Genomic DNA, 16,383 nt, shown 5'->3' with positions numbered 1-16,383 from the left:
CGAGCCAAATGGGCTTGTACTTCATTGGCCTGCTACACTTTTTGAGTAGTAACTATGGAGACTGTTCAATGAAACTCTCATGGCTATTTATGCAAAAAAGGAAAACATTTGACCATCTTCTAGTTGCATTGCTTTAAATAGCTGGTGTGATGTTAGACTTCCTGCATGCATTCCTTGGGATGTTGGGGCCTAAGCATCCCAAACTTGAACTTTTAGCCTGTATACATAGGGGGGTTGGTTTTGTAACTAGGGTCACAATTTATTCCATTTAAGTGTTAAGGATCAAAGATCATTTGTATTCTTGTTGCTTCTTAAAGTGGAAATACCCTATCTTAATTCATATCCACAATAACTAGGGTCTCAGTATTCAAAAAGTTTTTGTTTTCTATTTCTTTTAAAGGATGATAGACCACTGCTAGTGCACAACCACCAATGAAAGAAAAGTGCTGGTGCTGCTATCAATGGATCGGATAAACCCGGTAGAACTGAACCAAACCAACTCAATTGTAATTTATAATCAAGTCCGCTCCAGAGAAAGTGCTGGTGGCAGGGAAGAAACAATTGGATGGAGAAGCCATGTTCAGAACCTTTAACTTGTTCCTAGAAAAAGGAAGGGATTAAAAAAGTAAAAAGAACAATTCTTTGTGTTTCCCCAATCACAGTTCTGGTTCTGAACTGTAACTGAAACCCAGCAAGCATGAAGCTTTACCATCAAGCCAGCTGCCATTTCCTTCACAGATTAAAGCTTTCTATACAAATATCACATTGCTCCTTGCAAAAGAAAAAAACTCATAAATCAAATCAGATATAAAAATAAAAAGGAATGAAATATGTAGAGCTGCATACAAAACTTCAGAAGTAAGGCTTAGTTTGTTTGCAGTATGGTATAGATGCAACGGAGCATAATTAGTCTAAGTGTAAAATCTGGTTTACTTTTGCTTTGGATTTAATTGTCTTAGTTATTTGTTAAAAATAAAATAAGAATAAATGGTTGGGACCGGAAATGATTTAATTGTCATATAGTTGGGAGGCTTAGATGATGATGATGCTTATAGAAACATGACAGTTCTGAAATAGATGATTGGTTGATTCTAGAAAATGTAGATGATCTTTTTTTTAATTCCTGAAATGTAGAGCTTAGCAGACCATCAATTAACAGTGTTGGACCTTGTTCCAGCTGCAGTTGTTAAGTCCTTAAAGTTTGCTGGACTGGGAGTTATTAAGATACTCCCAGACATAGCTTAAAAGAATAATAATAATGAAGAAAAAGGGCTTTCTTATAAGCCTAGTCAGTCTTATTGATGGGCTGAAACATTTTAGTAAAGAAAGGGGCCTACAGTCTAATTTAGTGAGCAACAGGCCCCAAGTTAATTGGTATTGTTTGTAATGTAATAAGCATTTAATGGGCCTGCATAGAGCCTATTTAATGGAACAACAGGCCCTAAAAGAATAAATTTGTATTAACTAATTTCTTGTGACGTGTCCCAATTATTTATAAGCATTTAATGAGTGCAATTCTTGTGCCGGGGAATTGCACTCAAATTCCCCGGTAACCCTAGGTGCACTCTTATCTCCTGGTAACCCCAGGATTGCACTCAAATTCCCCGGCAACCCCAGGAAGGCCCTGGCAACCCCAAGTGTGCTCTTATCTCCTGGCAACCCCAGGATTGCACTCAAATTCCCCAGTAACCCCGGGAAGGCCCTGGCAACCCCAAGCGCACTCATATTCCCTGGCAACCCTAGGCGTGCTCAAATTCCCCGGCAACCCTGGGAAGGCCCTGGCAACCCCAGGTGTGCTCTTATCTCCTGGAAATCCCAGGATTGCACTCAAATTCCCCGGCAACCCCGGGAGGGCCCAGGCAACCCCAGGTGCGCTCTTATCTCCTGGCAACCCCAGGATAGCACTCAAATTCCTCGATAACCTTGGGAAGGCCCTGGCAACCCTAGGTGCGCTCAAATTCCTTGGAAACCCTAGGTGCACTCAGATTCCTCGGCAACCCCAAGAAGGCCCTGGCAACCCCAAGCACGCTCATATCCCCTGACAACCCTAGGAAGGCCCTGGCAACCCCAAGCGCACTCTGATTCCCTAGCAACCCTGGGAAGGCTCTGGTAACCCCAAGCGCACTCATATTCCCTGGCAACCCCAGGCGCACTCATATTCCCTAGCAACCCTAGGCGCACTCAAATTCCCCGACAACCCCAAGAAGGCCTTGGCAACCTCAGGCACACTCAGATTCCCCGAGAAGGTCATGGCAACCCTAGGCGTGCTCATATTCCCTAGCAACCCCAAGCACACTCAGATCCCCCAGCAACCCCAAGCACGCTCACATCACCTAGCAACTCTAGGCTTACATCCAAATTCCACAGCAAAACTAAGCGCATTCACACCCCCAGGCAACCCTTGGGGGCTTTGTCAATATCAAGTATGATTCCTATCTAATTGATAAATGATACCTTGTCCAACTCACAAATGCAGTAGTCTAGGGGGGGGGGACAAACTCCACCCATCCCGTACACTAACAATAACATTTTACTAAAAAACGACACTAATCTTGACCATTGATATCTCATTCCCATAGGAAGACTCAGATAGCCCTCTTATGCGCTGACCAAAATCTTCCACAAAGGTCTGGAACTCATAATTAACCCTTCGGGCTAGTTGCCTTGTCAAACATGGTTGAGATAAACTCTAACTTATGCTAATTATTTAGTTATACTATGACTGAACCCTTACTACATCGCCCATGAAGGGCCTCGCCTTCGTAAGGCACGACAACCCTCGATCCTTGTATAGGTAGCAAAATTGCATTTCCCTACAAAAAATAACTCAACTTCCATTTTCTACAAATAAGGACCCTAATACTCACCTCATAGCTCATTCATGCTCTGTCAATTTTTTCGCACTTGATAATGTTTAGCTATCGAGACAATTCCTTTCTACAAATATGCTATCTACGTAACGTTATTCGGGATAACTCTTTCATACCTGCTAGTCTCTCAGATATTGGAATAACATTGTTAGCTTTTTTTCTCTTTTCTAAAACAATCTGCAATAAAGTTTACTATGCTTGTGCTAATGCTAGATCATGATAAATCCTAATAGGTGCCCAACATAAATACTTGAAATACCCAATGGCTGACATTCTATCTGTGATAAAATTGCACTACTAGTTCACTTACACGATGATCAAACACATTAACTGACACGGTCATGATAGAACCCCAACTTTCATTCATCAATCATACTGGTCGAACTACTAGTGATGATATCAACACTAAGTGTCTTCATTCAACAATTAACCTTGCCTGGGTGTATGATTGCATAGACAAGAAGTGTCTTTTATCGCCAACAAACAGACACAATTTCACTCCTTGACATCATTTTGCAATTGCGATGAGCCTCCAACCTAAGAAGGCACACATTTTTTTATAATAACCCGAAAACACTTACTCGCAATAACACCTACATGGAATATGTGCGCAAAACACTTCAATATGGACAATAATTCATAGACATACCTCGTGCTTTGCACGTGATTCCATACATAATTTTGTCTGAATAAGATGCGATGGATTTTGTTACAAAACCAAGCACCTCTTTTCCAGTCCAACAAGGATTTTCGAAATTTTGGCAGAAACCCTGTAATTCATAACTCAACGAAAGAACTCCCCTCCATGTTTCACATCCACTGGACACCATGCGATAAGGTCAGTAACTTACTAACAATGCGATAAAGACACCAATAAAATTTGGGGGCAACAACATGTCTCAAACATTTCTCCCATACGAATAACTACAGGTTCCATTCTAATACAAAACAATCATATCTATTCATTATAAACATGTTTACAAAAATTATTGATTATAGGGTAGCCCATTCTTTCCTCACTGACATTATACTCTCTAACGCCGGTCTCCGAGCTTTAAAATTCTTCAACTCTACCTCAACTTCACATTCAGCCACTACTTTTCGCTGGCGACTGCATTCTTCCGTGAGGGCTTCTAACCTCTCAATTGCTTTTACAAGATTAGTTTTGGCCACCTTAAGACGGAAGCAAACGTCCTACAACGGTCGACCAAAAACCAGCTCTGATCCCCTAAAGCCACAACCTTCCAAAATATATGGGCCAACGCGACAACGCGTTCCTCAACTTGCCCCATGTAGAAATCAATAGCTAAAAAACATTCACAAGTCTTCAGCCATTGAGCAAAGTCAAGCCATGAAAGTTGATCGTAGGGCCGATTCATAATATCAAACATTATTGTCACAACAGTATTCAACGCTGGCCCTACGACCACAGGGGGGAGCTCTGTAGGGGGGAGCTCTGTAGAGGGTAGCCATTCACCCCGAATCACAACCGTAGCAAAATTCGACACAAACTTTGACACTAAAAACTTATCCGCAGCTCGAGACCCCTTCAAATCGGTGTAGCAATCCACAAAGCGTAGAAGGCCCGAGTCTTGCAACATCCGATAGTAAATAGGGTTCTCAAGCACGAACTTGGTCCAGGCAGTATAGCTAGTCAAAGACTTCGAGTTGTCAGTCCTGCGCTCTTAACACTTATAGGATACCAACCGATCCAGCCGGCCACAAAGACACATAAATTCAGTGCCACTGATGACATCGAATAGACCACCTTTGCCCCTAGACACTGGCAATGGGGGCCAAAAACCCTTACCCCATCAGCCACTATGGCTGCCTCCCTCTCCAACAGCAACTCTGCTTATCGACTTCCAAAACGAAGTCCAAAAAGGGGCACTCCAATTTCTTCTATTGAGGAGCCATGTGAAAGGAATAGCGAACAAGATGGAAAACAAAAAGGAACAAGAAAGAGCACTGAAATGCATCTGAAAACACACCCAGAGCAACACAAGAACAAATGCAAGAGAAATCAAAGTAGGGAGCCGATGCGTTGCCTCCCGTGCAGTTTTATAAGGAGTTGCATGCATCCAGAATACCAAATGACACTGGAGAAGATGAACAGACGCCAATACGCGACCCCAAATAATGCTTAATGAAAAAGCAACTTGAGGAAAATTACCGATATACCCCTCCAATAGGTAGGATGGAACGACACATTAATTTGAACAACCCACCACGTCATTAGCGGCCACTCTAAAAATAGGACACCAAGGCCACACCTCCCGCATAAACCAGCATATTTATTACAAATGACGGCTAAAACAACCCCAATGATAACATCCACATCATCCAACACCCTCCCCCTCGACTCCCAACGGTCACTGAACACAACACGCTATTGGGAACGGTACTGTCACCACACTTAAAGGACCGCCTAACAAGCAGGGGTGCTTGTCACCTAGGCTAGAACAAAATGCACAAGTACCTTTGAGCAATCCCTTTTCGCCAACAACCAAAGGGCTGAAGTTCACAAACTCAACATATGCTCACCCATTTGCAGAAAGGGGATCACCTAAAGTACAATTTCTATTCAATATCACAAACCCACATAAAGGACCACCAAGCACATAAAAGGGGGGGCTCGTTGCCCACACAAGTAAATGATAAGTTAGTGTCTTTTGCTAATTCTCTTCCTCCCAATGGATAGGGGGGATGAAACGCACAAATGAAGCATAGCATTGCCCATTGACAGAAAGGAAATCACCAAAAGACAAGGGGGATAAACCATGGAATGGAGGAAACCCCATCGAAGATCAGATACCCAATGTATGTCTAAGATCACAAACGCACAAAATGCACGACCATCCAAGTAACTAACTCCCAGCTCGTTAATAAGTAGGGAGGGCTGACAAAGCACAAAATTAAGTTTATACCACCCACACAAAATCACAAAATAGGGTAAATCCCCAAACCCAACGCACGCAAACGAATCCACCGCAAGACCTAAAAACAAGTGTGAAAGCAAAGTGCTTATCGATAAGCTCCCACTTATTGATAAGCAGGGGGGCTAATGTAGGTATATAGTGCTCACTCAGTCCCTCAGAGCACAGTAAACACCACATCGATACCATACGGACGCTTGCGATCAGCCTACAGCCAGCCTTCTCTCCGTGATGAACCAACAGCGCGCATTGCTGGACCGCGATAAACCCACGATTCATGACATGCTCGTAATTAGCCCATCCTTAGCTCGAGCCAAAGCAAACTTAGGTTGAACCTACGATGAGGTTCATAGGCACTCGAGAAAAAGCAACCTGAGAAAATTACCGATATACCCCTCCAGTAGGCAGGATGGAACAACACATTAATTTGAATAACCCACCATGTCATTAGCCGCCACTCTAAAAACAGGACACTAGGGCCACACCTCCCGCATAAACCAGCATATTTATTACAAATGACGGCTAAAACAACCCCAATGATAACAACCACATCATCCAACACCCTCCCCCTTGACTCCCAACGGTCACTAAACACAACACGCTATCGGGAACGGTACTGTCACCACACTTAAAGGACCGCCTAACAAGCAGGGGGGCTTGTCACCTAGGCTAGAACAAAATGCACAAGTACCTTTGAGCAATCCCTTTTCGCCAACAACCAAGGGGCTGAAGTTCACAAACTCAACATATGCTCGCCCATTGGCAGAAAGGGGATCACCTATGGTACAATTTCTATTCAATATCACAAACCCACATGAAGGACCACCTAGCACATAAAGTGGGGGTGGGGGGGGGGGGGGCGTTGCCCACACAAGTAAATGATAAGTTAGTGTCTTTTGCTAATTCCCTTCCTACCAATGGATAGGGGGGCTGAAACGCACAAATGAAGCATAGCATTGCCCATTGACAGAAAAGAAATCATAAAAAGACAAGGGGGATAAACCATGGAATGCAGGAAACCCCATCGAAGATCAGATACCCAATGTATGTCTAAGATCACAAACGCACGAAATGCACGACCATCCAAGTAACTAACTCCCAGCTCGTTAATAAGTAGGGAGGGCTGACAAAGCACGAAATTAAGTTTATACCACCCACACAAAATCACAAAATAGGGTAAATCCCCAAACCTAACGCACGCAAACGAATCCACCGCAAGACCTAAAAACAAGTGTGAAAGCAAAGTGCTTATCGATAAGCTCCCACTTATTGACTCGATCACACATGAAAATAGGGGTAAAACTGTAACTAACTATTTATCATAACCTCCTTCGGTGAAAAGTCGGTAACCCCCTCTCTCTTCTTCTTTTCTTCTTACAGCATCAATACAGTTCAAAGCGAATGCTTTGAACAAGTGTAGATTGTCGTATTTCCGATGTTAGGAAGTTGTTACTCCGACGTGATCTCGTGTTTCCTTTGTTCTTCTCACTAATGATTATTGCTTGTGAAACTCTAATGACTATTGCTAGTGGCTTGTGGTATTTAGAAAATATTGACAACTATGCTGGAGAAAACCAATCTAGTTATCATTGTTGGAGAAAACAACTCTAAGAAAAGAAGAAACAAAACAACTCTGAGAAAGAAAAAACAAAAAGAAGAAATAGGTAATTCAAAATGCTTTACTGTTTTTTAGAATCTGGAAAATTCTTAGAATTCATTCTTTTCAAGATGAATTCTAATATTGAAAAATGGGAGAATTGAAGCACAAATGGGCCTTATTTCCTGAAAAAGAAAAAAAAAACCTTACTATTGACATTCCACAACATTGAACAATTTACTCAGTTAAAAACACTCTCCAAAACAATATATTTGTTAGTGAGAAGAGTTTGTTAGTGGGAAGAGTCTTTCAAGATTAAAAACTATCCAAAACAATATATATTGCGTTAAAATAAAACATATAATGACCCCCCGTCACTACTAGACCTGTTCATGGGCCGAGCTGGGATTTTGCTCTTCATCAACAGAATTTTTTCAGGCCCGAGCCCGAGCCCGAGCCCGGCCTGACCAATGGGCCTCTAACTTGGGCCCGAGCCCAGCCCTCATAAAAAGCCTGAAGCCTGACCTAACAACTTGTACAAACTACAGAGTAACAAAGGCTGAAATGCATGACTTGTACAAAGTTGAGAAGTGCAAGACTCACCGCCGGAGAGAGGGACAATTGAGTTCATTAGTAGCGTAGCGTCGGTGTCTGAGTTCGCCGGTTCCTGAGAATGTGTGATAGTGCAAGTGAGAATGAGAACTGTGAAAGAGACAAGAGAGAGAAAAAGAGGACTGGTGGCGTGCGCGCATGCTGACCGCTGTCCGCAAGAGTACGGAGTTGTGCAAGTAATATAGTAAGGAGTACATAATCGTTCCCACGAGGAATGAATTATTTAGCCACCTATTAATTTCTTCTCAACTTGTTTAAAGCAATAATCAATTGGGTTGCGAATTAAGGAATTTAGACTAGCACTACTGATTAAGGAAAATAAATGACAAAAACAAGAACTTGAATGAAATCAATAACAAAGTTGCTAGGGATTAATCCTATCACGATCATCAAGATTCAATACTAATAAAATCTCACGAGAGCTATTATATTCCAAGGTGTTTCCTAAAAGCACTAGTCGATCTTTCTCAAGAGTCGATTAGCTAAACCTATGTTTAATTAAATGGAATTACAATCAAGGAATTCTCATTCTCTCAATTGAAATCCTCTTTGCATAAACATAAGTTGGTAATACACCTATAAGGAAATCATACCAACAAATGATATCACTACCTAATTATTGGTCGAACAAGTGTTATTAGTTCCACCTTGATTATCATCTCTCTCTCTCTCCAGAACTTGAAACAGTTATCGGACAATCCCCTTTATCCCATGTCTTTTACTCTTCAACGGTGAAAGGTAATAACTAAAGAGGGTGAAATGTGCTTGTATCTTTTTTCCTAAACATACAAGTCAAGAAAAGACATTTTTCCCTCATGGCGGTTTCACATATTCACTTAATGAAAGGGCAATAAAGTCCTTTTGCCTTTTTCTATTAATTGAATTGCATTTGGTTCAATCCGATCCAGTCCAATGTAGGTCCATGGTAAATGGACCAGGTCCAATCCAATTGCATGAATATTTTTTACCATTTTGGTCCGGCCCAAATCAATGTTTGGACTGTCCAATCTGTTCAAATTCGTTTTGATTTAGATTGGTTTCATCCCAAAATTGGTCCATATACTTATCTTATTTCAATGGTGTAGATATTGGCTTAATCCAATCCAATCCAATATAAATTTATTATGGAAGGGCAAAGTCCAATCCAATCTAATAAATATTTTGGACTGGATTGGTCCAATCCAATGTCTTGTAGGTCCATCCAATCTATCCAAATTGATTTTGGACGAGAAGAGGCCCAATCCAAAACCGGTCCATTGACACCCTTATTTGTGTCCATTTGTTAGACCATAAGGCTCAGTTTGGAAGAATTACAAATACAAATATGTACAATGTAAATACATTCAAAATAATACAAAATATAAGGTTTTGCACTCTATGTATTTGTATTTGTATTTGTACTCCTTCCAAACTAAGTGTAAGGGTAGTTTAAGAATTTAACCCTAATAATAAAGAGTTGAGATCTTCTACCAACAAAACATGTCCCAACACTCTACCAACTTGATGGAACACTGCACATCTCACTATGAGATTATGACCCACCATAAAAGTGGGACTCGCCATGTATGAGATGTGCGATATGAGGTAATGTTGGTAGGGGGTTGGAACGTGTTTTGTTGGCAAGTGATCCACACTCAACAATAAAGGCAACAAATTAGGAGTTCGGATCACTTGCCAACAACACATTCCAACCCTCTACCGACATGATCTCACATTGCTAGTGGTGTCAATTGGACATATTAGGTTAACCCAATCCAGTCCAATGTGAGTCTACTTACAAATGGATTTGACCCAATCTAGTCCAAATCCAATACAAACCAAATCCAATCCAATCAATTAAAATGTAAATGAATTGGATTGGATCCAATCCAAACATAATGAAATATAATAAATTATATAAAAGCACTTTTGTAAAAGTACTTTGGTAAAAGTATTTTCATAAAAGTGCTTTACAAAAGCACTTTCTTCATCCCTTGGATTTGATTGGAAGTTGGATTTTAGAAGAAATCCGAGAGCATTTGAATTTGTTCCCATTTAAGAGGATCTAGAGTAGCGCCATTTAACACAATCAAAAGGCTAGAAACAGGAGCAATTTCAGAGTTGAAAAGGTTTTCTTCACTAGCCCAAAGTTCCATCTAAAGCCAAAGGAGACAAGGTGTTAAAATGCTCTGGAATAGTTTTATGTTTAAGAGAAGAAATGATAAAGATAGTGTGGAAGTGATCTTTCAATGGAGAGTGCTCAACTAAGGGCCTTCCCATGATTTGATTTTATTACCAAAGACAAGGTCAAACTTGTAATGTTTGAGGAATATTGGGAGGATACACTGGATGTCTATCGGAAGAAAGTCAAGAGTTGTTCTGTGTCATAATCCATCATTCCAACCTTTATTTGTTAGCTCATGCATACTTACCACAACCCGGTGGCATAATGTTTTGGTGGCTTTGTGGGATATCGAAAATCGTTGGCATAAATTTGTGGTGAGCACTCATGCGCTCCTGGAGAATGGTTGGGATACTGGTGTTATGTTCATAGATACATTAACTTCTCCTTGGAGGGCTATTCATAGTACTCTTCCCCTATTTCCTTATCGCATCATGTATGGTCTCTCGTATGGAAACATGGTCAAATTCTTGGAAAATCTCTATTTTGGGGAATCCTTGTCGAATGGTGTATTTCCTCGTCTTTACTCCATATCGAATCTTAATTAGAAAACAATCTCTAAGTTTGTTCTAACTCTTCATCCTTTGGATTTGATTGGAAGTTGGATTTTAGAAGAAATCTGAGAATGTTTGAATTTGTTCCCATTTAAGAGGATCTAGAGTAATGCCATTTAACACATGCAAAAGGCTAGAAACAGGAGCAATTTCAGAGTTGAAAAGGTTTTCTTCTCTAGCCCAAAGTTCCATCTAAAGCCAAAGGAGACAAGGTGATAAAATGCTCCGAAATAGTTTTATGTTTAAGAGAAGAAACGATAAAGATAGTGTGAAAGTGATCTTTCAATGGAGAGTGCTCAACCAAGGGCCTTCCCATGATTTGATTTTATTACCAAAGACAAGGTCAAACTTGTAATGTTTGAGGAATAATGGGAGGATACACTGAATGTCTATCGGAGGAAAGTCAAGAGTTGTTTTGTGTCGTAGTCCATCATTCCAACCTTTATTTGTTAGCTCATGCATACTTACCACAACCCGGTGGCATAATGTTTTGGCGGCTTTGTGGGATATCGAAAATCGTTGGCATAAATTTGTGGTGAGCACTCATGGGCTCCTGGAGAATGGTTGGGATACTGGTGTTATGTTCATAGATCCATTAACTTTTCCTTGGAGGGCTATTCATAGTACTCTTCCCCTATTTCCTTATCGCATCATGTATGGTCTATCGTATGGAAACAAGGTCAAATTCTTGGAAAATCTCTATTTTGGGGAATCCTTGTCGAATGGTGTATTTCCTCGTCTTTACTCCATATCGAATCTTAATTAAAAACAATCTCTAAGTTTGTTCTAACTCTTCATCCTTTGGATTTGATTGGAAGTTGGATTTTAGAAGAAATCCAAGAACGTTTGAATTTGTTCCCATTTAAGAGGATCTAGAGTAACGCCATTTAACACATGCAAAAGGATAGATACAAGAGCAATTTCAGAGATGAAATGGTTTTATTCACTAGCCCAAAGTTCCATTTAATGCCATTGTAGACTAGGGGATAAAAAGCTCAGAAGTAGTTTTATTTTTAAGAGAAGGACCGATGAAGAGAGGGTGGAAGTTATCTTTAAATGGAGAGTTCTCAACCAAGGGCCTTCCCATGATTTGATTTTATTACTAAAGGCAAGGTCCATCTTGTAGTGATTGAGGAATAGTGGGAGGATACACTGCATGTTTGTTGGAGGAAAGTCAAGAGTAGTTCTATGTCATAATCCATCATTCCAACCTGTATTTGTTAGTTCATGCATACTTACCTCAACGCGGTGGCATAATGTTTTGGCGGCTTTGTGGGATTTCGAAAATCATAGGCATAAATTTGTGGTGAGCACTCGTGGGCTCTCAGAGAATGGTTGGGATGTTGGAGTTATGTCCATAGATACATTAACTTCTCTTTGGAGGGCTATTCATAGTACTCTACCCCTGTTTCCTTATCGCATCATGTATGGTCTCTCGTATGGAAACAAGGTCAAATTCATGGAAGATCTCTAGTTTGGGGTGTCCTTGTTGAAAGGTGTATTTCCTCGTATTTACTACAGTAGACGTTCAAGACTGCTATCAGCCTTGAACCCTAATAGATTTCAGGTTCGAAAATAGAAGAAAAAGTATAGAGAAGAGAGGAGAAAGAGAAGAGAGAGCAGTAGAACACAAGGGTTGAAAGGAGGGACAGAATCTTAATGTTCTGCCGCCACTTCTATTTAGTATTTATAGGTTATGCTAATTACATGGAAAGGACAGATCTGCCCTTAGTATTTACATAACAAATAGAACACAATAAAACTAAAATAACAGATTGACCACCAGCTAACCCTAGGATGACTTGAACACATTCTACCCTACGAACACAGTGGGACCGTAGTTGTGGGGCCCACATCAGTGTTCTCTACACTCCCCCTCAAGTTGGGAGTAAATGTTTATCATTCCCAACTTGGATAGATCCGCCTATAGCTTCTTCCTTGGTACGGCTTTGGTGAGGATATCTTTTAGCTGCATGTTGGATGTGATGTACGGGAGACACACTTTCTTTGATGAGACCCTCTCTCGTACAAAATGTCGATCAACTTCAATATGTTTAGTTCTGTCATGCTGCACTGGATTGTGTGCTATATTAATAGACGCTTAATTATCACAATACAGCATCAGGGGCTTCTCATACTCAATACCCAACTCCTCAAGTAGTGATCTCAGCCATAGAATTTCAGCCACTTCGTTAGCCATTGACCTGTATTCAGCTTCAACACTTGATCGGGAGACAACACTCTGTTTTTTACTCCTCCAAGAGACAAGGTTACCTCCCACAAGGGCACAATATCCAGAGGTAGACCTTTTGTCATCAACCCTCCCAGCCCAATCGGCATCCATATAGACCTCCACCTTCATGTGGTTATTGTTCTTGAATAGTATACCTCTACCCGGGCATCTCTTCAAGTATGCTAATATTCTTTTTGCTGTAAGAAGATGTGTGGTTCTAGGAGAATGCATGTACTGGCTGACAACACTAACTGCATAACTGATATTTGGCCGAGTGAGGTAGAGATATAGGAGTTTTCCCACTAATCGCTGGAACATAACCTTGTCTTCAAGAGGCTCCCCACTCTCTGCAGTAATCCTGTGGCTCTGTTAAATGGGTGTATCTACAGGCTTGACACCTAACTTTCCAGTTTCTGCCAACAGATCTAGAACATATTTCCTCTGAGAGACAAAGATCCCCTGTTTAGATCTAGCAACCTCAATACCCAAAAAATACCGAAGTTCACCAAGATTTTTCACCTCAAACTCTTGATGGAGTTGTTTGAGGGACTCAATCTCATGGCTGTCATTTCCTGTCACCACAATATCATCAACATATACTGCAAGTAGTGTTAGAGAGGACTCCACCCTCTTGATGAATATGGTATGATCTGACTGGGCCTGTACATAACCAAACTTCCCAAGGGCTAGTCTGAATCTATCGAACCAAGCTCTAGGTGACTGCTTCAAACCAAACAATGCCTTATTGAGCCGACATACCTTCTTACCTGTCTCAGTATCATAGAATCCAGGAGGCAACCGCATGTAAACCTCTTCCTGCAGGTCTCCATTCAGAAAAGCATTTTTAACGTCCATTTGGTAGAAAGGCCAAGTGTGGTTTGCTGCAAGAGATAATAGAACTCGAATGTTGGTCATCTTGGCTACCGGGGCAAAGGTCTCCAAGTAATCTATATCATAAGTCTGGGTGAACCCTTTTGCAACTAGCCGAGCTTTATACCTCTCAATGTAGCCATCCGCATTGTGCTTCACAGTAAATACCCATCTGCATCCAACTGGTTTCTTTCCTTTGGGCAGATCAACTAGCTCCCAGCTTTGATACCAAGTAGACGTTCAAGACTGCTATCAGCCTTGAACCCTAATAGATTTCAGGTTCAAAAATAGAGGAAAAAGTATAGAGAGGAGAGGAGAAAGAGAAGAGAGAGCAGTAGAACACAAGGGTTGAAATGAGAGACAAAATCTTAATGTTCTGCCGCCGCCACTTCTATTTAGTATTTATAGGTTATGCTAATTACATGGAAATGACAGATCTGCCCTTAGTATTTACATAACAAATAGAACACAATAAAACTGAAATAAATTGTTATAATTTGGTTCTGCCTTAGAGTTCTGTCTGTCTGAGATCAGTTATGTAGAAGGAGAAAGGTGGAAGAAAGAGAGAAAGAGAGAAGGGGAAATTCTGGTTCGAACTAGAAGACTCAATATAACATCTCCCAGTCGGTCAGGCATTATTTATATTATTAAAATTAATTGAAAAGACATATGTGCCCTTACTTAAGTTAGGAGCACTGGTTCCAACACAACATTACAGATCAGCAACTTTAATCTAGGTATAAAGACAGAAATACCCCTACGCTAACACTCCCCCTCAAGTTGTACATATGTAGTCCACTCTTCCCCGACTCAAGCCTTTTGTAAATAAGTCAGCCCACTGATTTCCTGTATTAACATGTGTAGTGTCTAGCTCTCCATTCAGCACCTTCTCCCTCACAAAGTGACAGTCAACCTCAATGTGCTTGGTTCTTTCATGAAACACTGGATTAGAGGAGATATGAACTCCAACCTGATTATCACAATAGAGCTTCATTGGAGTGTTAATGTTGTACCCTACTTCCTGTAGAAGGTTCCTTGGCCACACTAATTCACAAGTGGTGTGTGTCATAGCCCTATATTCTGCTTCTGCACTGTTTCTTGCCATAACCGTCTGCTTCTTACTTTTCCATGTCACCAGGTTAACTCCCAGAAACGTGCAATAGACTGTAGTAGACTGCCTATCAGACATAGAACCGGCCCAGTCATCATCAGAATACCCTTCTATTTCAAGTTTTCTGCCACTCTTGTATATCAGACCGCGACTCGGAGCCCCTTTTAGATACTTCACAATTCTCAGAACTGCATTCCAATGAGGAATCAGAGGTTTTTGCATGAACTGGCTTACCACACTAACCGCAAATGAGATGTTTGGTCTAGTAATGGTTAGGTAGTTCAGTTTGCCCACAAGTCATCAGTATCTACCAGGGTCTTCAAACACTTCACCCATATCACTGCTTAGCTTGGTATTTGTGTCCATGGGTGTTTCAGCTGGTTTGGCACCCAACAAGCCTGTTTCTTCCATCAAATCAAGCACATATTTTCTTTAGCACAGGTTAATACCATACTTGGATCTTGCTACCTATCCCCAAGAAGTATTTCAGTTTACCCAGATTCTTTGTCTGAAAGTGATCCTACAGATAAGTTTTCAGCCTGTCAATACCCATGTTATCATTTCCAGTAATAACAATATCATCTACATTGCACGGAGAGTCATGACTAAATACAGAATGGTCAACTTTGCACTGTTTCATACCAAACTTCTTTACCACCTCACTGAACCTACCAAACCACGCTCGAGGAGACTGTTTAAGCCCATATATAGCCTTCCTTAGTCTGTACACCTTACCATCCTCCACCTGAGCAACAAACCCTGGAGGTTGCACCATGAAGACCTCCTCGAGTAAATCACCATGTAGAAAAGCATTCTTGATATCAAGCTGATATAGTGGCCACTCATACATGGCTGCCACGAACTGACCCTATCTTAGCAACCGGTGAGAAGGTCTCTGTGTAGTCAATACCATAGGTTTGGGAGTACCCTTTAGCAACCAACTGCGCTTTCAGGTGTTCAACACTACCATCAGGCAGATACTTAACCATATAAACCCATTTACAGCCAACAACTTGCTTCCCAGGAGGAAGAGCAGTGAGGTCCCAAGTATGATTATGATGAAGGGCTGAGAGTTCTTCTTCCATGGCTCGGCACCACCCTGGAGAGGCAAGGGCTTCTTGGACATCTTTAGGGACAACTGATGATAACAGGGTGACAAACTGGCGATGGGAAGCGGAAAGGTGAGTAAGAGAAACATAATTAGAAATGGGATGAAGGGTGCAAGTACGTTTACCTTTCCGCAAAGCAATGGGTAGATCAAGCTCAGATGCTAAGTGCGGGTCTGGTGCCGGATCCGTCGACGGAGATGTAGCCGGAGGAGTAGTAGCTGGTGCGCGTGGGCGATGTGTATACACATAACAGATAGGTGGGCGTTCAATAGGTGGTGGCACCGGAGGCAAGGGTTTGGTCACGACTGGAACAAAGGAAGGAGGGTCGAC

The 16,383-nt window shown here is 41.4% G+C and overlaps 1 protein-coding gene across 1 annotated transcript in view; it reads left to right on the top strand.

The window, feature by feature from the left end:
• Positions 1-16,383, top strand: part of LOC148803615 (uncharacterized) — an 84,626-nt gene that overhangs the window by 51,434 nt on the left and 16,809 nt on the right. The window lies entirely within an intron of this gene.

The sequence above is a fragment of the Nelumbo nucifera genome, chromosome 1, assembly GCF_055504915.1.
Source record: "Nelumbo nucifera cultivar China Antique chromosome 1, China Antique-T2T, whole genome shotgun sequence".
Lineage (NCBI taxonomy): Eukaryota > Viridiplantae > Streptophyta > Magnoliopsida > Proteales > Nelumbonaceae > Nelumbo > Nelumbo nucifera.
Note: the sequence above shows the minus strand (reverse complement) of the source record. Positions and strands in the feature narration are given on the sequence as shown.